At 48.9% G+C, this 16,327-nt stretch overlaps 1 protein-coding gene across 2 annotated transcripts in view; it reads right to left on the minus strand.

Annotated features, from left to right (window-relative positions):
• Nucleotides 1-16,327, minus strand: part of RASSF7 (Ras association domain family member 7) — a 233,852-nt gene that overhangs the window by 28,142 nt on the left and 189,383 nt on the right. The window contains exon 1 of one of the 2 annotated variants that reach the window (XM_054276075.1): nucleotides 6,184-6,426. The exons of the other annotated variant lie outside the window; for it this stretch is intronic. The gene's annotated coding sequence lies outside the window, so the exon portion shown is untranslated. Of the gene's footprint in view, nucleotides 1-6,183; nucleotides 6,427-16,327 lie in introns of those variants that run through there. 2 annotated transcript variants of the gene reach the window in all.

The raw sequence follows: 16,327 nt of genomic DNA on the forward strand, positions 1-16,327 counted from the left end.
AATCTGAGAGCAGATATATCCATCACCATCCCTAACATCTGTCTGGCAAGCTGCATGGGTGGGGGCAATAATCTACCAGGCTGTTACATGCAGACTAACTAAGGGAGAAGCCAGGCAGCAGATACATTCAGCAGCCCTCAGAGGCTTCCAAGGCAAAGCACTGGCTGTAAGCAGGTGCTGCTCGGCCCCAGCAAGCCGTGGAGGAGCACCCAGGTGGTGCAGATATGTCCCCTTTCCCATAGCACTGCAGGAATCAAATGCTCTTTGGGGGAAAAAATACCCTCCCCTACATGCAGCTCTGCAGGGCTTAGAGAGCATCTTGGTGACTCAGCTCCAGGGCTGGCTTGGTGGGGTTCAACACGAGTCTCCTGCTGAAATCAGGGCTTACAGCACACACTCACACACCTACAGGGACATCTCAACCCCAGCAGCTTTCAGGCTGGAGCGCAGTAATAAAAGGAGAGACAAAAAATACCTTTTCCTACTTCCCAGTCAGGAAACAAAACTCCCAGATGCAGATTAAATGTAAAACAAACAGCATGCAGATATCAACCTGCATCTTCAGGCACTTATATGTCCTCATGCAACTGATCCCAACTGGAGTTTTTGCCCAAGCTACAAAGCATCAAAGGCAGAGGCATGAGTTGCAATCACTTTTCCTGTTCCCAGGCTGTTAAACCTGCACTTCCCTGATCATGAAGAAATCACTTGGCCAAAACAAGGGGTCAGACCTGCAAACCTATTCCAGGTGCTCTTCAGAGCATGCTACACCTGCAAGACCAACCTAGATTTAGGGCAAGATCATAAGCACAAGTGAAATGCAAAAAGCAGCAGAAGGGAGGGAACCACAGGGCCTCTTGTGGAAAAGGCCCAAGACACCTGTCTGGGGCCAAGCCTGGAAGGTCTATCAGCCCTCATGGAGTCTGCTGTGTCTTATCCACACAAACAGCTACTGTTGAGGAGACATCTCACTTTTCTTAGCACTTATACACGCACCATCAGGTTTGAACTCCCACTGTTGCGAAGACATGTTAGAGATGTGACCCTGAAATGCTGGAAAGGTTCAGAAAGCAAAGTGCACTCACAATTTACTTTTTAAATCTTAAACCTTGGGGCTGTGCTGCTTCTTGAGTTGGCAAAGCGTGTGGGACAAAGAGGCTACTAAAATGCCGGAAGTTATCCCCCTGAATCAGGTGTCAGAGAGCACAATGGCAGCTACAGGAAGGACTTTCCTGGATCTCATAGGACCCTCAAGACCATATAGCAACCCCCAGGAAAAATGCACCAGGCAAGAAAGAGGAGGTACAGCAGGACTAGTAGGTCAGAGGTGGTCCTGAAGGCCATGTCCAACCCACTGCTGGTACCACCACTTATCCCCTTCCTGCCAAAGGAAATTTCCACCCACCCTGGTTCACTCGTGTGACAAGTTTTTCCTCCCCTACCTCTGCTCAGGTGTGACTTTATCAGCTGTTTTTCAGTCAAGAGGATGCTTCACACCAAAGGGATCCAGGGACAAGCCTTGTGATTAGGACATGGGTGTCACCCACCAGTTAACCCCTCCTCCTTCCTCATTTAGCCTGGGAAGCATAAAGCTGGGTTTGTTTATATTGCCCATACAACTTAGCATTTGTGCATTCTGCTTTCTGTCCTCAGAGCACTTCAGCAGGTGTTTTGCAAGCTTCTTCCCAACTCCCATATGACAAAGGATTTGGACAGGGGATGGAAGGGGATCAGGGAAAAGGAAAGCTAAACAATTTGCCCCAGAGCAAAAAGAGCTGGGAGTAGATCCAGGATCAACACTCAACAGTTCCTGCCTCTGAATCTCATGCTCTGATCTTCGCTGGTACCTCACTACCTTCAGGTTCAAAGCTGGTATTGTGGAGCCTTGTGCTCCTCTTGGTACCAGAGAGCAAGTTTCCTTTAGGTCACACCCACTGGACTGAGTGGTCCTGCACCAGCAATTAAACTATGCAATTTTAAACATCTGGCAGTGGTTTGTAAACTCATGATCAGCACATGTTTCCCTTAAGAGCACCACATGTAAGAGAAGGAAAGGATTTCTCCATTCACCCAAGCTGTGTATTGGGCTGGTTAAAGCAGGCAGTGGTGGACTGACAGCCTGCACTCCTCTTGGTGCAGAGAGTAGGACTTGATCAAGGACTGTCCAGCTCTAGAAAATCCCCAGGAGAGAAAATGTTTGATTTTTTTTTCTGCCTGACCAATGCCTCTGCATCAAGCAGCTGGAGAAATGTGTGGGCCAACAAAGAAGAAGGTGGAGCAGCCAATGTTTGGATCAGGCTACAGAATGAGAACAGCTTAAACTCCTTTTTCCATTGCTAGCCATAACAGTGGAGTAGCTCCAGGAATGTCAATGGAACTTCAGCAGTCTGGAACAGCACTATCATTTCTATCATCCTGTACCTGGATATATCTGGTCCAATTGCCCAAAATTCTTGATGTATTGACAACCCTGCCACAGCTTTATTGAAGGCACTTCTGACTCACGAAGTCCCTTAAATCATTGCTGGACCAAGAGCAGTCCCTCTCCTGGGAGGTTCTGGGTCCACAAACTACTTATTTTCTCCCAATCAGTGGAACAGTCTTGTAATGGAGTTTGTTTTGCTGTAATCTTTTGTTCTTGCTACAGAGGGAAAGGAAAGCTCATTAACACAGAGAGGAGAGACACACTCCCCATCTTTGTCTTTTAATCATAAGGCAAAATCAAAAGGCTCTAGCAGATAGAGAGCCACCTAATCAGAGTTTTCTTGGTCCCAGACCCACCAAGAAGCACCTCTCTGGGGTGAGGTGAGAGCACCACTCTCAGACCCTTTGCTCTATCAATCCCTTTGCCTCTGCCTAAACCTGCCATTTGCTCTATTCCTGTCATTGTGTGTCAAGGCTCTGCCCCTTGCTTTGCTTCAACCCTCCCAGATCTAAAATAGACATGAGGCATACAGCATCTTTCCCAAAGCCCTCCAGGACCTGCTGATGAAGACTCAAGAAGCATTAGAGGACTCCAGTGTCACCATTGCTTTGGGGACTACTCCTTTCTGGGGTAGGAGAGGCTGGCAATTACAGGGATCAAATCTCCAGCCCTCTGTTTCATGAGAAGGGAGGGCAAAGCAATTTTGGCTTCTCCACTGCTGGGTATGCAGGACAAACAAACACAAAGTGCCAAGGCTGGAGGCCGCAGGGGTTGGGGAGCCTGAAGCAGCACTGGAGCTGCACTGCAGACAGCCTCAAACTCTGGGCCCAGGTGAGGACTACCAAATCCACATACATGCAGGCTGAGTAATGTCCTGAGGAGCCCAAACATACATGGAAATGGCTGGGACTTGAGAAATCTTGCCCAAGGGCCAACGGGGCTCTAGCGAGTGACCACACCAACTTATGTAGATCCCACACTCATTAAAAGTAAAATTACTGTCTCCCTTTAATAACATTATTAATGATGTCTGCTGTCCTAGGAACCAGAATTGCTTGGACCTCACATCTGTGGAGGAAATCTGAGCTTATGCTGAAGCCTTCTGGTGAGTGAGCTTTGCCAGGGTCCCTCTGTTACCAGGCCTCTCTGGTGTTTAACTGAGGCTTGGTCTATGCCAGGCCTTCCCAGGGTCAGTCAGTGAGTATGTCTGTCTTTCCTTCCTTCAAAACCCATTTTCACAACACTTGATGGTGTCCTCAAGCAGAGCATCTCTACTTCTCAACAGTGTTTAAATGGTATGAAGAGAAGGAAGGGGCACAGACTTGACAGGCACACAAGTCCTGTCTTTTCTTTAAGATGGTAACAGGAAAGAAAACAGACCAAGCATTATTTTTCTTGGTGAGGAGAAGGGATAATTTCCTGTTCATGATTCATCACTGTCATGTGGAGACAATGACAGTCCTTCATCCTCCTCACAGCTTTGTCTTTAAAACACCGCTCATGCCAGCACACCTCTCCAGGTAAGGTGCAATTACCTGGGAGTTCACTGGCTCATCACTAGCAATTATCCAACTGCCCTGTGTCCCATCAACCCACCCTAATCACTACAGCCCTAAAACTCATAGCTCCTACAGTAAATACCATCATTAAACCTCTGGGAGGGAATTTACTATCAGCCATGGAGTGATTGCTTGCTGGGGTCACTGCAAACATGCAAACTGAACAGAAGGATTGTTATAAAATACAATCCCACTCAAATAAAAGCAGACGCTATTAGCAAGCAACAGGCACTGTTTATTCCATAAAATACCAGGAAAGATGAGTTATTTAATGACTGACGTGTTATTTAATCAGGGAAAGTCCTGCCTCACTGGAGCTAATGTTCCCAGCTCATAAACTGCCTCAGCTCAATTGGTGGGGAGATACAAAGTGAGCTGAATTTGTTCCTGTTTATGGCCTGCAAGGTGTGGGTATGTTTTCCCCTCTCTTGGGTTTCAGACTGACATTACTGTTCATGGGTTTAATAAAGCCTGAAGAATGTACTGGCCTTAACCCTTCAGAGAAACAAGTCTTATTTGAACTAATTGGAGCAGGGAGAGCTGTTGGTTCAAGTAGGAACATCATCCAGTCCCAAGCTGCTCAATTTAAAAACATGATTGTCAAAAAAAAAAAAAAATTAAAATACCCTGTTTAATTCACTAAAGGTGAATTGTTTAATTCACCTTTAGTGAATTTTCATGTTTATTTGTTTTCAGGTTCATCTAGGTCAAACCTCTTCTTACAACATGAGACAGATGTTTTTTCTTAGCTTTCATTTAGATACAAAAAGCATCACTGATTCTCACAGATCTGGTAACTGAGTTTTCTAGGCAGAGCCTCTACTGCTGTAAGCCCACCACTCCAAGATTGTAAACTTTGGCAACATTTCAGTATGCAGGATAATTTTTTTAAAAAACTGACAACTTGTGCTTCATATTCTCATTTAAACAGAGAAAAATGATGTATGTAACAGGCATGACCCTTTCCCTCTCTCTAATCCCCCCACAGCCCTGGGACAAGCTGACTGTGCTAATCTCACCCCTCCAGGTCATCAGTGCGAATCCAGGTCAGCAATAACATGCTGCCAGCACAACACTCCCTGCTCATTTTGTGATGTCCCTCTGCCTTTCCCTGCCACTGGCATGCTGAGGGACTGCTCTTCTACTATGAGCATGATACTAGGAGGGACCTCCAAGTCTCATCATGCCTTTGGGTCTGTGGGAAAGAATTGTTCAGGCAGGTCTCAGCCCTATGCTCTAATAAATAACACAAGCTGTGCTCCAAAAGGTCTTGGTGTTGCTATCCCTCTTCATGCCCCACTTGCAGCAGCAAGACCTGAGTCGTGGCGCTGCTTTTCAACGTGTGCCACTGAATCCATGCAGGACACCAGCCTTCCACAAGCTCACCCCCTGCCACGGAGCCAGGAAGCTCCTCTGGGATGGCTGTTACCCTGTGGAGGAGGTTTCTCAACTGGGACAGCTTGGATGTGCCCTGTCATTAATGGCTGGCACATCTTTTCACAGATATGTCTTTGCTGGTTTTGACAGGTGCAAAATGGGCTGTGCTGAGTGCTGCCTCCCCGTGCCGGCAAACCTCTTACCCCAGCCAGCTCCTCACATCTCTGCTCGCATCTTCCAGGCGCAGGGAAAAGCCTTTTCTTTGCAGCATGCCCCTGCACACGGCTGAGCCCTGAGGCGCCCTTCCCTCCTCACCCCCAAGCTCCAGAGGGACGGGCTGCAGGAGGGTTACGCTGAGGCAAGAGCAGAGCAGCTCTCTATCAGCAGGAAAAGCTGCTTCATTTCAATGTAAAGCCATCTTCTTCTAGCACATCTCAGAGCCCCGAGTGCCCTGCAGGGCTTTGTGAGTTGGACTAATCAGGAGAACCCAAAACTAGCCAAAATTACTCGTTCCTCTTGGGGCAGGAGAGCTGACCACACAACTGTGGGAAGGCGCTTTGACTCCCCTGTCCCTGCGCAGCTTTTCCTCAGGCATCCCTCTCCCAAACCCCACTGCACGGTCACTTTCAGTGCCCCAAACCCCGGTGATTTTCCCATCCCTTCTCCCAGGTGCACCAGCTCCGCTGCCGCGTCTGTGCGGAGCGCAGGTGCCGCTCGCTGACCGTGCGGAGTCCCTGCCGGCGGCCCCCGACCCCCACGGCGTGGAACTGCTCCCGGCTCGGGGCTCGGGGCTGGGGCACGGCCCGAGGGCGCCCAGGGTACCTGCAGGAGGGCCGGGCCCTGCGCGCTGCTCCTCGCCGCGATGCCCGTCGCTTCCCAGCACCCGCCGTGCTCCCGGAGCCGAGCGGGGACGGGAAAGTCTGGCTCCTCTGCTTCTCGTTGCCAGGACACCTTGGCGTTCAAACCTGAGCTGGGACCAATCAGCCCCGGGGCTGGGGAGCACCAGCCCCACGTCATCCACTGCTGGCGTTGATTTGAGCGAAAAAGCGTGACAGCGGTCACAGAGCCCGTGGGGAGCTGCCTTTGTGCGGGTGGGCTCTGCCCCCACCCCTGCCGCTCACTGGAAGCCTCTTCTGTCGGGCTGCGGAAAACAAAAGGGACGTGGGGAAAGGAAGGGAAAAGAGCACTTCTCCCCAACTGCCAGAACTGTGTTTGCAAGCCTGGGTTCTTCTGCGTGTCCTCTTTCTCCGCGTCCCGGCCCCTATCCCGGTGGTCACCTTACCAGGGAGAGCCTCCCGGTGGTCACCTCGCCGGGAGCGGTGTCGCTTCCCCAGCCCCGGCAGTGTGCTCCTTGTGCCCCGGTGCGGCCGCTGCCACCTGCCTGGCTCTGCCCCAGACGGTGCAGCGTGGGTGCAGGCCTGCAGACCCACGGCTCCAGGGATGCTTTCTGGCCTGGCTACAGTCACAGGGGCATTTTTTTCTCCCAGCCAGCCCCTGTAAGATGCTTTTTTAAGGAGCCCAGAACTGGAGCCTTAAGCCCCTCATGAGCACAGAGGACTCAGGTGCACAATGCAAACAGTCCATCCTTTGTTAGGGAAACTTTCCTGTCTGACCATTCAGGAAGCACTCTGGCCATCACACTCCCAAAGGGTCAGACAGGAAAGTTTCCTTAACACCCCAGTGCTGGCTTCTCTGCTCAAACACGTGCAGTTGCTGCCAAGGTGCACACCTGAGTGAAAGATGCAGCCATCACCTTGTTTCCTGCGGTGCCGGAGGTGGGAACTGGTGCATCTCGACTCCTCACAGACAGAGAGGGTTCTTCCCAACCTGCCAGGCTCCTTCCCAAGGTACAGGTGCCTGGGTAGATTCTGAAGAGAGATCTCCACATCACCTTGGTGGTGGCGTAGAGGGATAGATAACAGCAACCCAGGTATTCTGGCAGAACTTCTCCCCTTGAGCTCCCTAGACCCTCCAACCCAGGCATCTATGTGGATCTCCTTCCTGCTCAGGAAATAATAGTTGTAGGACAACATCCTTCACACCCAGACCACATGCTGAACCTCTGGGATAAGTGCACCTGGCTTCTGCTAACCCTGCTCCCTGTCATTTATTCTCCCCAGAAGAAGACCACTGAGGTTTTGCCAGCTCACAAGAGAAGGTGACATGAAGAGGGGTCTGAGCATGCTGGAGGGTGGAACCATAGGATCAGCACATGTGGTGCTGTGCCTGACTCACTTCCCCATTATACCATGTCCCAAACACCCATTTCACTCCATTAATTAGCCATGCTGCTGAGGAGCTATGCAGCCCTGTGGCCAGCACTTGGGCTGGTTTCCTTGCCACCCCACGCCAGCAATTAACGAATCCAGGCTGGCTCCTCCCCCCACTCTGCCCTGCAGGTGCATGTGAATGAGCTGTAGCAGCCTTCTCCCAGTGACCCCACATCTTGCCAGTACAGCACCAGGCAGCCTGACTGCCTTCCCTGTCTTTGGGCTCAATACAGCTCCTGGTGAAGGAGGTATGATTTAATTAAGGACACTATTTCTGCAGAAGATGGTCCGTGTGAGGCTGTAAAGGTCTTGAACTCATTAATTTTCAGGACGTACCAGCAGTTAATTTGTGGTGACTATAGAGCAAACAAGCACACAGGGAGGTGTATGTGTGGCTCTGAGGTTGCTCTGCTCATCCTCAGGACCAAGCCTCCAGCAGTGCTGGTTAGACCGCTGTTACCGATGTCCCTTGTTTGGCTCAGATACCAGATTTCTCCATTGACTTGATGGGGCAGGAGAAGGTGAATGACAATCACAGAAAGTGATGGGATGGATTCACCCCCTCATTAGCTCCATCACCCCAATTACAAAGCTTGGGGAGCATGTCAGCTGTCAGGCAGAGCTGAAGCTCCACTGCCATACAGAGCAGGAGGGTGAAAACATTGACATTTCTGGCAGCCTTCCCAAAGGGAACAGACAAAATGGCAGGAGATCAGGTGTGTGTCGGCATGGAGCCCAGTGGATATGGAAGGACATCCCTATCAGTGCTGTCAGTGCTTTTAACAGCAGGTTCCAAGGGCTGAACAAGGCAGTAAGACCTGGCTGTCTGGGCACTGCCACGGTGTAGCAACACCCATGACAAAGGCAAATAGCAGCCTTGGCCAGTAGTGGGGCTTGGGGATAAGGCTGTCAGAAATACTGAACTGAGGCTGTTACCAGCATTTCTCCCACGGAGAAAAAGCCATTTCTGAACTTGCATATGATTTAGAAGTGCTCCCCTTTATCCCCAACCCTTTCGGTCCTCACCTGAGACAGGAATGAATTTCCAGCTCCCCAATTCACCATCTCTTATCTCAAGCTTTAACTCAGACAGCCTATCTTAGGCCCCAGTAACCTGGGGAGGTTCTCAGTCAATGGAAAAATCCCACTTGAGAGTGGTTTCTCTCTCAGGCGACTGACTCAGCCCCTGGAGGTGCCATCCTCCTCCTCTGCTGCGGCAGGAGCCAGGTATAGCCAGGCACAGCCAGTGCCTCGTGTTAGATGGGAGAGGAGTCCTGCCTCCAGGCACAATCAGAGGATGTGAGATACCAAAATACTCCAGAGGGCCTGGGCCTCGCTTCTTGGCTAGGAGCCACCCCTGACCAGCCCCACACATTTTGTCCAGGCATGGGCAGCACTGGTGGATTGTGTAAGAGAGCTGGAGGGGCTGGAAGAGGGCCCAGCAAATATTGATTCAATTCTTCATTCAATGCATGTTTGAGTGAAGCAATTCAGAACTGTTCCATCAATTCAGATTGGCATAATAACATTAGCCAAAAAACTCAGGAACTTGGTCCATTTTTCCTAGCAGATCTATTATTCTGAATCATTCCCTGAGGAACAACAATACAATTATTGTTGCCTGATACACCAAAGCCAAAAATCCTAAAAGTCTGAAAGCCAAAGGTTTTGTTTTCATTTTCCTCTGGAGAAGAATACCTATGGGAATGTGCCAAAGAATCAGTTCCTTGAACAAGTAATATTATAAAAGAAAAGGAATAAAGTAAAATTTACTACATGTATCTGATAAGGACATTAAAAAATAATAACAATTTAAAAATAACACTTGCAAACCCCTTTTAGCACTTGGAGCAACCAGAGCCAAGGAAAATGACAGGGCTAAGGAGCAATTTTGTGTTGGCACTGCCAGGATGGGAACAGTGTGAAGGGAGGGAACTGTGATCCTCACCTTTCCACAAGTACACTGCACCCTTAAAATAGATTTGACTTGAAGTTGTGTGTTTTCCAGTCCAATAACACCTTCTACAAACTTATGTCCATCTCTGCCCTCCCTTGCTCTCAAGTGATCATCTCTTATACCCCATGCTTTTGGCTTAGCCTATGTATTCCTTGGAGAAACCCCTCCAAGGTGGTATTCTCCCTCTTTCCTCATTCCCCCCAAAGGGTCCTCCTTTCCCATCAGATTTATTTTTCCACATGGCCAGTGGGAACTGAAATGAAGGTAAACACACATATTCACGCACGTCTCCATCTCTATATCTATCTGTCTCACAGGTAGGATGCAAACCCTGCTGAAAATAACAACTTTAACCATGGCAACGCACTCCAGCAACACAAACACAAAGGCACTGAGGTTGTAAAAGGGCTGAAAAAAAGAACAAAAGAAGGAGAGGGACTGGGTCCATTGAGGCCTGTTAAAGGCCAGGCAGCTGGATCTTGGTTGAGCAGCCAGTGAGCAGGGTTGGTATCTCTTCTCCCTATTTTTCCTCCCTTTGTATTTACATTTCCTTTTGCACTTAACATCTTGCTACATGGAAGTCTTATTCCATTGCCTCTGCCCGCACTGGGTTTGACTGACCTGGAGGGGAGCTACCTTCCTTGTGCTCCAAGTTGTTACAAAGAAATGTTACAAGTGAAGATCTTGGCTCCCTGAAAAATCTCAGTGCTACATTACTGCTTGGTCTGACGGAAAAACCAGACCCATGGTGAGATGCCATCGTCTCAGCTCCACCCTCTTCCTCTAAGAGAAGCTGCATGGCTCAAGCCATGAAACCAGCAGCCTCTTCTTGGGATATGGGGTACCCAAGCCCCCTGCATGGCAGATTCCATCACCATCTTGCTGTGCTCCAAGGACAGCTTGGATTGTACCTGCCAGCAGGAGAAACCAGAGCCCTGATTTACTCATGGGGAGGACAGAGACCATTGCTGGTATGGAGCACAGAGGTCCTTCCAGCTGCACAGAAAGCACCTGCAATGCAATCAGGGCACTCCTGGCACACTCCAAACCTTCAGTGAAGACTCTGGCACTGTTATGAGAGGCTCTGCAGGGCCAAGGCCCTGTCCAGCAGAGCTTGCAGGCCAAAGGAACAAAATCGATGGGAGGTAGAAGAAAGCATATTTTGTGAACAGCCTTTTCCAAAGATGATGAAGAGGGGTGGAAGGGTTAAGTGACCCCAGTGCCAGAAGTGGTCACAGCCGCACTGCTGTTTCGCCCTCTTGTAACTGCTAACCCAGTTTAAGACACAGCCAGGAACACAGGACTGGCACCTGGATGGGTGGGAGGTGAATCTGGACAAAGCTGCAGACCTTTACTAGCCACAGCTGAAATGTTATAATTTTTGGATGATTTTGGCTCTGTGGTGACTTCAGACCTCCTTTTAAAGGGTGATGTGGGTTGTTTTGGTTATTCTTGGTTAAAACCCAGCGAGCCTTTGCAGTCTTCAGAGTGAAGGAGATGATGATGATGACACTGTGTACAGATAGTGACACTGGAGTGGCACCCATGGCTTAGGAAAGCTGTTCCTGTGCAAATCAGGGAGAGGAGCACCTTCCAGGGTAACCGGGTAGCAAAGCTGGTGCCAAAGGGTTAAAGGGTTTTAGTGAAAGCACAGGAGAGACTAAATGGATCGGAGAGTAAAAATCCAATTAGGAGATCTAACAGGAAGAGCCAAGCCCTGAAACAATAAAGATAATAGTTTTAGCTGCCAAAGAAAAGATTAGAGTGAGAGCAGATTTGTGGTGGGACCAGGAGGAAGGAAAAACTGTAGCAAAAAAAAAACGCAATAAAAAATATAAAGAGTTGTTATTTCTCAAGACAGATTCACATGACAAGTTCACGTTACAGCTTCACCTACAGCAAAGTTCATCTCAGGACCCAAACTGTGCAGCTGGTTCTCACCTTTGCAATTGGCTGAATGCCTTCAGAGAAGTTTGAAATTCCAATTTGAGTCCATCACGGGCTTATCCGCATGAAATAGGCTGGGAGTGAATTGACCACAGTGAGGTTTGGTTGCTTGTTATGCTTTTCTATGTTATCATGTACATACATTTTACCTGGGATAAAAGCAAAGGAAAGGAGCTGGACCAGCCCTGAAAATGTTCCCTTCAGGTCTCAGACAATGCCAGGCTCTCACCTACAGTCCCTTACACACCATTGGCAGGAGAGCCAAGCAGGTTTCAAGCTGGGAGGATGGATTTGCAGTCAGGAGGGAGACCCAACACTCATAAAAACACCCAGACAACACCTCTACCCTTCCAGAAGAGAAAGAGCCCTGGATCAAAAAACCCCAACACGAACTCAGAGCTGGTTATGTGTGGTATGCACTGCCAATTACTTACGCAAACGGGATCACAGGAGCTGGCACAGCCTGTGGCCAAGAAACAGCAGCATCTGGAGAGAGCCAGGGCTGTGGGGCAGGCGTGTCTGCCAAGCCACTGTGCTGACCTGTGCCCCAAAAGGCACCTCTTTGAAGCCTCAACTCCAAAATGTAATAGGGCAACACCGAGAAAGGGATGAAAGAGGATCAAAGGTCTGGAGGAGCCCTCCTGCAAGCAAGGACTTGTGCACACCAGGACTTCTCAGTCTGGAAAAGACATGGCTGGAGAGGTTATGGCAGAGGGCTACAAAGTCAGGCATGGCCCAAAGAAGGCTGACAGGGATTGGCCTTGCTGCCTCTTCCCAGTGCAAAAACTGGGGCCAATTCAGAGCATGTAGGTCCTTGTGTGGTGGGGGTCAGAGCTGGGGAACTCCTTGCCCAAGGATGCTGTCAGCTGTATTTGCATGAGTTCAAGAGAAGATTAAACCAGTAGATGGAGAAAACATAATCTAGATTAATAAACGCAGACAAATGCTGTTTACAAAGCCTGTGAGACTGTGCTCTTGACCTGTTTTAGTAGCAAATGGTGAGGGGCAATATGGGTCACAGCCACGCAGACCTCACTCCTGGAGGCAGTAACAAGGGGTGAGAAACAAAGGAGTGCTAATCAACATGCCCCTGGGAGCACCTACTGCTCCCTGAAGCCTTAGGATGCTCAGCAATTCAGACCCTTGATCTGGCTTAGTGCAGGAGTTTCTACTTCCTCATGGCTAAACAGCCCCATGGATCACAGCCTTGTCCCAGGATCAGAGCTGTTTATCAACAGGAAAGCAGAACACTGAGTGATTTCTCCCTGTAGTGTGTGACCTCTGCCTACATCAAAGAAACTCAACCTCAACCAAATTATTTCTAAAGTGTGACTTGTTATACTTAGAACAGAGGTCCTCCCACTGAAGAATCCCACCATGCCTTCAAAGAATCATCTATCTCTCACACAGTTCAAGCTCCATCTCCAAGCTCATGTGATCCCACTCAGCCCATGGCCATGGCCGTGTTCCTCCACCACCAAAAGCACACTGCTCACATCAGTCAGCATAAAGCCACCCACCTTCCTCCTCCCACCTGCTTGTCAGATGGGAACACATTCTTGCCAGCTCCCAGATGGGAAGAGCAAACCTTTGCCAGCCCCATGCCAACCCCAGGGCAGCAGGTATCCCTGCCAACTTCAGGTGTGCTGAACCATGTTTGCCAGCTCAGGCAACCACAGAGCTTTCATGTTTAATCAAGTGAAAGCTGCAAGGGCCTGGGGGCAGTAGATGTCTGGCTGTAGGGCAAGGTGCCCATGTGCTCCTTGTCCCTCCCATATTATTTCTTCCTCAACCATCCCTATGACCTTGCTTTATACACATGATGGGGATGTGGGATGTGGGATGTCAAACCTGAGGCTGCAGTCTGGCTTTTATGGCCTTGTGGGATCCCCAACCCCAATAAGAGGTGCCAGGCACCAGCCAAACCTGTGTTTGGTCTGTGTCTTGTGCCTGTTGGGAATCACCTCTTTCTGGCACAGAGGAGGACCTCACAGAGATGTCTGTTCAAGTTCTCAATAAGCCAAAAAATGCCAGTGTCTCTGCCTGAACTATGTTTTGTCAGCTCAAGGACCCTGACCCCAAAGCACAGCACTGCAGAAGCTGTGACAAACCTCTGTCCCTGCACACAGCAGAGGAGAGCTGCTTGAACTGGAGCTCCTGCACTCCCTGTGCAGGACAGAAATCTTGCCTAAGCCAAATGTTAATGAGATGGCACAGGCTCTGGGCAGGCTTTGTGTTTTTTTTCCTCCTGGATTAAGCAGCGGCATGTGAGGATCATGGAGCTGAAAGGTTGACAGCTGAATGTTAACATCAGGTCAACAAGCCCTTTCTTCCTGCCTTTCAGTCCTGAGACCCCAAAGTGGGAGGGTTACTTAAAGCAAACATTTTTGAAAAGGCAATTCTCTTTTCTTCCCTCTTTCCATTTCTTACAAGGAAACTGCCCTGGGTTTGAAAGACAGATTGGATGTTGCTTTTCCATGAGCATCCTTTTACAGGATTTGGGAGGAACGGCAAGCCATGGCTCTTCTCCCATCTGAAGTCCACTGGTCTCTCTTTCCCAGGACCAGCTCACACCTACACACCTGCAAGTGTCTGCAGGCACCTGATCTGTGTGCAGAAAAGCAAGCTTCAGCTCCTGACTCTGCAGCTGATCTCCTGGGAGATGCCAGGCGTGTTGCTCACAGCCTGACTCAGCCACCCTTGGATTTCCTTCCATTGCAGAAGCGTAACTGAGGTCTCGGCTCCGGTGTCTCTTCTCCAAAGCCAAGGTTTTCACCCTCCCCTGATCAGCCTCTGGTGTGTGCTGAGATAGTGACATTCCCAAAGGAGCAGTGGTTTCTGTTTGATCATCTGGGTGGTACCACCACTCAAACACCACAAGTGGCTTCTTTGCCCCCATCCTGGTGTGCAGAGGGCCGGAGGCTGCCCTGGCCTGCTCCCAAAACCACCCATTCCCAGCAATGGTGTTAAGGACAGCAGAGCAAAACATGGCACCTTAAGGAGCTTTTTGCAAGGCAGAGTTGGATGACTCAATTACTACACACCTTTTGAAGCAGTGTTCCAGCAAACACTGGATGCACTGGATGGGGGGCTCCAGGGCAGTTTCTCCTGCAAAGAGAAGTGACTTGGGTTTCCTTTTTTCCTAAAGGGATCCAGCTGGACAGGGAGGGAACTTCAGAACAACGGCTGTCCAAGCTAAACCCAGTCAAATGTGCTATGGGGAGGAGAAGTTTCCCAATGATTCCCACTGCCTGTGCTATGGACACATCAATCCTGAGCAGCCAGAGAGTACTGAGTAACTTGGAGAGGAGGAAGACAGGAAGCAACTGGAGGAAAAACAAGTAATAAACCACCACAGATGATTCTGTCATCACCTTCTGGCCACTGCCTTAAGCCTTGCTATCATTTAGATGTTACATTGATTTAAAGCTGTTAGAGTAATCAAAGTGGAACAACTTTCCCAGCCATTGTTTTTTCACATAGACACAGGCAGACACACAACCACCCACTCCCATGTGTGTGTGTATATATATAAATATATATATATGTGTGTGTGCAGACACACACACACCTGTAAAATTGAAGCATGATCCTTTATGTTTCTGTAGCTTATTCTTGCCTGGGAAGGAGGTACTAATCCAGATTTTTAAAAGATGTCTTACCAAGACTTGCACCCCTGAAAAGGCAAAACTATTTCACTTTCAAAACACCTGCTTCACTTCTTGTAGGTCTTTACACCAATAGAAATGTCATGTGTCCTTTTGGAAAATTAATCCAAATAATTAAGACTGCAAATCTAAATTAGTGGAACCACATTAAGTCTTTCTGTATACACTCTCATCTTAATTCAGGTTAGTTTGTAATTTGAAAAAATCCTTAATTAAATTGAAGGGACCATTAGTCCATTATGTTCCAAATGACACTGTCAATACAGCTCTTGGCTGATTTTAAATTGCCCGTCATAATTACACCAGAACAGAAGCACCTGAGAGTTTCTCTCTTTTTTGGGCAGCCAAGAAGCCCTCAGGGTCTGTGAGGGGACTTGGGAACAGTGATAATCCATCCAGGCCTTTTATTTAAACCTGGTGCTGTGGACAGACCCACTTGGCCCTTTTGGGCTCTCTATCCTCTAGTCTCAGCATCTCCCCACCTCCCTGGCACCTGTTGATCTCTGATGGAGCTTAGGAAAGGAATCACTCACTTCCTAAGGGTGTGTGGGGAGGGAAAAATACCCAGTGCAAAACATAATTCAACAGAAGTACAAGTGACATGACATGGGATAATCATTTGGGCAAATGGAGGACAGAGCGAGTTGTTTTTGCTGGAAAAGTCAATTGGGCAAGAAGAAGAATTTCTATAGAAAAGATGCTTTTGATTATAATCTGTGATATGGGTTAACAATGCCTTGTTGGACAGTTTAAAACAGGTCCCTTACATGGTTATCTCTGCTCTGTGCTGGTAATGCTTTTCAATAAAAGTAAGCAATGCTCAAAGAGAGCTGCACAATCAGATGGAGAGTAAAGTGATGAGGTGTGCTGGTAAAGGAATTTGGATCATTTTGCCTAGGAAAGGGAGGGCTTTCAAAACAGAAAGGGCTGTGATGGACACCAGGGTTGGTGCAGACAGAATTAAAGCAATGCTCTGCAGTTGGGGAAGGGCACTCTTGGCTAGGAGCAGGGAAACACCTCTATGTAGCTGTCAGGACAGCAAAAACCAGTGCCAGCGCTGCGCTGGTGGGAACTGGCAAGGAAAAACTGTCAGGAGAGCCAGGACAGGGCTGGGCAGCATGATG

Source organism: Melozone crissalis, unplaced genomic scaffold (assembly GCF_028551555.1).
Source record: "Melozone crissalis strain CALT ecotype California unplaced genomic scaffold, PUWL_Pcris_2 ptg000018l_1, whole genome shotgun sequence".
Classification (NCBI taxonomy): domain Eukaryota; kingdom Metazoa; phylum Chordata; class Aves; order Passeriformes; family Passerellidae; genus Melozone; species Melozone crissalis.